General features: G+C 40.0%; 1 pseudogene; it reads right to left on the reverse strand.

Moving 5' to 3' along the window:
* Positions 1-41: 41 nt before the first annotated feature.
* On the reverse strand, positions 42-1015 carry LOC105003359 (annotated as a pseudogene).
* Between the last annotated feature and the right edge of the window lie 4372 nt (positions 1016-5387).

Here is a 5387-nt window from a genome sequence, read left to right on the forward strand (position 1 = left end):
TATTTTTAAACTTTACAATATTGTATTAGTTTTGCCAAATATCAAAATGAATCCACCACAGGTATACATGTGTTCCCCATCCTGAACCCTCCTCCCTCCTCCCTCCCCATGTGGATCCTGACTTCCACAAACGGCTCGGCATCTTCCACAAATGGTGGGAGAACTTTAACAAAAATATATTCTTTTGAACCTGGCCCCTTCCTGCACCGCTAGAAAGCAGCTTTATTGGAGACAAGCGATCCATTTATTTGAGCATACTCTTTTTAGGCAGTTGTAACTTTTTCCACCATCGTACCACCACTCTGTACTTCTCATTGCTGATCTTCTCCCTCAGCACTTTTTTCAGGAGAATCCACATCACTTTCTCTGTTTCCACTTCTATATCCTCTCCAATGAGAAGATCCCATGCATCTCCCACTTTAACCTTTCCCGGTATCTAGGCCTGTCTTCAGGATAACATCAAACTGTAAAGACTGTACTACTTTGTCCAGGTCTTTATAGCCTTTGACCTCACTAGGGTCGTCCTTGGGCTCCTCTTCCAGCTCATTCATGTCATTATTGTCCTCCTCTTCATCAGAGTGCCCTTTGTCTTCTACTTTTTGCAGTCTTTTTAGTGGATTTTTTATAGCTTTTATTACTTTTGAGTTTTATGGAAAAATGGCAAAATATATTCTGGAGATATTAAAAGCCCTGGGAATCTCACTGAGAAAATGTTACGGAGGAGTGTTTTATAATTTGATGCCTTTAACTTGGCACTAGACAAATACAAGTATCGATTCCAGGAAACACAGCCTTTATGTGAAGGTGTCCCTCGTTGTGCTCTGCAGAGTCGAATCCAGGCATCTGACTTTCTTAAAGTGCTGCTGGGCAGTTTGAAGCTAGTTATAGCTATGGTACATACTACCTGTACATCAAGGATGTTCCTCCCTCCCTGCCCCCCTTTGCCTAGGCTATTTCTTTTGATTCTTGAATATCTAAATCCTCTCACAGCAGCTTGCACATAATAGGTGTCCAATAATTATATGTTGAGTGAATAAATAATAAAAGATTTTCGTGAGCATTAAGTCATGGGATCATTGACAGCTTCTCTTACCTCACGCCACTGACAGAATCTTTTCAAGGACAAGAGGTATATCCTTGAGAGCTGCCACATTAGTGGTGGCTGAACACCATCAACACTATTAAAGCCTTTAATGCTCAAATTAATGATTCCTGAATAGAAGGGTAATGTAAGGGAACTCTGCAAATTCAAAAATGTGTGAAGCTCTTACTCTGTGTGTGTGTGTGTGTCCGTGTGTGTGTGTGTGTGTGTGTGTTAGTCGCTCAGTCGTGTGCACCTCTTTAGCCCACTAGGCTCCACCATCACGTGATTTTCCAGGCAAGAATATGGGAGTAGGTTGCCATTTCCTTCTCCAGGGGATCTTCCTGACCCAGGGATCAAACCCAGGTCTCCTGATTGCAGGTAGATTCTTTATTGTCTGAGCTACCAGAGTATATACAGAAACCACAGTCTGCTTTCAGGGACTAGCATTTGGGTCATAATGCTAAAGTTTTCGAAACATTAATTTTGAAAAACGTGAATTTATACACGTTTTTTACAATACAATACAATGGTGATGCCGTGCATTTAAGGTAGTTCTAGGAAAACATAAACAGTTGCAATGTAATCAAGACTGCTGGGAAGCAGAACTGCTGTGAAGGCTGAGTACTTATATATAAAAAGGAAAAGAGAACAAGTTTGCATTCCGTTTTTTGTCAAAAGATCTTCCTAGCTAAAATGTTTAGACTAGATTAACACATTCAGGAAAGGGTTGCTCTTAGAAAATGAACTATCCCTAAGTATCCTAAGTTTCTTTCTATATAAGTCACAATTTTGTAAAATGGGGTAGGTTTCTATGAACATAAAATACTAATTAAAATCATATTTGCAATCTACTCATTTGCTGTTTAAACAAAAATTTCCTTGTTGATTACTGTTGAGAATTCTAAAAATTATTCCCTACTCAGTATTCAACTTTATTATATGGTAACTCATTATTAATAACAAACCCTTGATGATGACCAGTACCCTGTACATTATTAACGAATTCTTCATTCATGAATGTATGCATACTCCAGAATAAATGATGGCATTGAAACGGAGCAATACCATATGGTCCTTGCCCCCTCCACCATGTCCTCTGGATGCCTTAGACTGTGGAAAACTTTAGTCAAAGAATAAGTTTAATCAGAGAAGTGGGAAATGCTGAAACAAAGAAAAACAGTCAAAAGAGACTAAATAATGATAATAATGTAGTCATTAAGCATAGTCAAGGATTTTTAGTTCTTTCTCAAAGGCTATGGATATAATATTCTGAGCCATATCCTGTGAGCTGTCTTATAGATACCAAAACAGCAGGTGGAGAAGTTAGCTACATGATGACCAGACTGGACCCTGGACTTGAGCTGCCACAATTCCAAGAACTGACCACAAAGAAATGGGAACAAGTGCACCCCGGAGCTAAAGATTAACCGTACCTAAAACAAACAAGATGATGCTAGTCAGACCACGGATGACCAGTTGACGATGACTGTTAGAGGTGATTATGTTGTTTCTGCATGCAACCTCCCCCCAACCCCACTCTGTCTTTAAGAGCTCTCACCTCCTGCTTGTTAGTGGGGGTAGTTGGCCTCTGGACAGATGTCTACCACCCTCCCCTTCCCAGCTGCTGGCATCTGAAACAAAGCAAACTTTCCTTTCCACCAACCTGGCCTGTTTATTGGCTTCTGAGCGGCTAGCAGCTGGATTCCCCCTACACACACCTTCTGGTAACAGATTTTGGTGCCCAAAATGGGGGCGGGTAGATTACAAAGTCAAAATCCAGTCTTCTAGTCATATATTGTACTTTCACTCTAATCTGTTTGCATTCTATTCTGTTAAAAAATAAGTCAAAATATCTCACTTCTCTGCTCAAAACTTCACAATGGCCTAAAATCCCAAATCCTTGCAAAGGCTATAAGATTCTGTCTGGTCTCATCTTCTATGACTCTGCTGCTTGTTCACTCAGCTCCAGCCATGCTGGCCTTCTTGCTGTCACTCAAATAAGCCAGGCACACATTCCCTTCTCAGGACCTTTGTACTTGCTGTTAGCTGTGCACGGAACATTCCTCTCCCAAATATCCTCGTGGCATGGTCTGCTCTTCCCCTCACCTCACTCTAATATCTCTTCCTCAGTAAGGCCTCCCCTGGCACCCTAGCTAACACTGTAATATCACTCCTCACTCTGGATGTTCACTATCCCCTTTCTCTGTTTTATTTTTTCTCCTTAGCACTTACCACCATCTAAAATAATAGACTGTGAGCCCTTCAAAAAACAAAGGGGTTGGGGCACCAACCCTCTGTGCAGTCAAAAATCAGTGTGTAACACATAATTTCTCTATATGTAACACATATAACCTCTATATCTGCAGATTCAACCAACCATCAATCCTGTAGTACAATAGTATTTACTAATGAAAAAAATCCAAATAAGAGTGGATCCATGCAGTTCAAACCCATGTTGTTCAAGGGTTAACTGTATATTAGTATCTCTCTTATCTGTTTCCTCACTAGAAGATAAGCTCCATGAGGGCAAGGTTTTTCTCTATTTTGTTCTCCAGCATCTGAAAAAGAGTGTTCCTAACAGATGCACCAGAGAAGGAACTGGCAACCCACTCCAGCACTCTTGCCTGGAAAATCCCATAGACAGAGGAGCCTGGTGGGCTACAGTGCATGGGGTCCCTGAGAGTTGGGCACGACTGAGCGCCTTCACTTTCACTTTTCACTTTCATGCATTGGAGAAGGAACTGGCAACCCACTCCAGTGTTCTTCCCTGGAGAATCCCAGGGACGGAGGAGCCTGGTGGGCTGCCATCTTTAGGGTCGCGACTTAGCAGCAGCAACTTAGCAGCAGCAGCAGCAGCAGCAACAGATGCACATAGGTATTTGTTGGATGAATTGCATGGAGCCAAATAGCACCAATCTCCTGAACCAAGAGTAAGTAGGAAATGGTGAGAAAATATGTAACTTAAATGCATCAGGCTTTACTACTTTGGATCAACTGTTTTTGATCAAGTTAGAATATCTGTATAATTGAATCTCTGATTAGTGGATGATTTTACCTTTTCTATCTTTCCTCCAACAAAAACTTTACAAGACAATGTAATAAGTAGCAAAAATACTGTTTTGTATTTCATTCACTTTTCTATTGCTTTCTACCACTTTAAAGTGATAATGAGAGGGATTAGAAGTAACAGTAAAAAATATCAAAGACCAAAATAATACCAAATTGGGCAAACAGTCCCTGAAAACAAGACAGTTGACCTTATCAGTGGAAATTATCAAATGTGGGCACAAAGATACTTCTTCAGTGAGGCACCCTCTCTGGTTGGGGTTGTTTAAGAGACTAAATTCAAACAAGGGGCTTCCCTGGCAGTCCAGTGGTTAAGACCGCATACTCCCAATGCAGGGGACACAGGTTCCAAATGGTGCAGCCAAAGAAAGAAAAATAAATAAATTCAAACGAAAAAATATATTTAAAATTATACAGATTAATGGGTTAGAAGGTCATTCTCATTACACAAGGAGGCAGTGTTGCTCAGAAAGACAAAAGATGCCACATCATTAGCTGAAGTCAGGGCTGTGAATCATAATCAGATACCAAAACTACTATGGAAAGAGCCAGCATAATTTTCCATTTAACTACTGGTCCAATTTCTCCAAAACTCACTACATTTGAACTAAGGTTCAAAAAAACCAACACAGATGCATTTATAAAACTCCACTGGAAGGTGCTCTGTTTGAATATTCTTTCAAATACAACCTTGTTTCAGACCAGGACTTTGCCTTCCATAGGAAGACTTTCTTTCAAGAATGCTCTTTAAAAATTTTTTAAATTATTTAATTAAAAAAAAAATTCTGTAAAACAATTATCCTTCAGTAAAAAATAAATTAATTTTAAAAATTTTATTGAAGTTTAGTTGATTTACAGTATTGTGTTAATTTCAGGTGTGCAGTAAAGTGATTTAGCCATATATGTATAGATTTTCAGATAATTTTCCACTATAGGTTATTACAAGATATTACAACATAGTTCCCTTTGTTATACAATACATATGTTTCTTCAGTTCAGTTGCTCAATCGTGTCCTACTCGTTGCAACCCCATGGACTGCAGCATGGCCAGGCTTCCTTGTCCATCACCAACTCCTGGGGCTTACTCAAACTCATGTCCATTGAGTCAGTGATGCCATCCAAGCATCTCATCCTCTGTCAACCCCTTCTCCTCCTGCCTTTAATCTTTCCCAGCATCAGGGTCTTTTCCAGTGAGTCAGTTCTTCACATTAGCTGGCCAAAGTATTGGAGTTTTAGC

Source organism: Bison bison, unplaced genomic scaffold (genome assembly GCF_000754665.1).
Source record: "Bison bison bison isolate TAMUID 2011002044 unplaced genomic scaffold, Bison_UMD1.0 scf7180017864466, whole genome shotgun sequence".
Classification (NCBI taxonomy): Eukaryota; Metazoa; Chordata; class Mammalia; order Artiodactyla; family Bovidae; genus Bison; species Bison bison.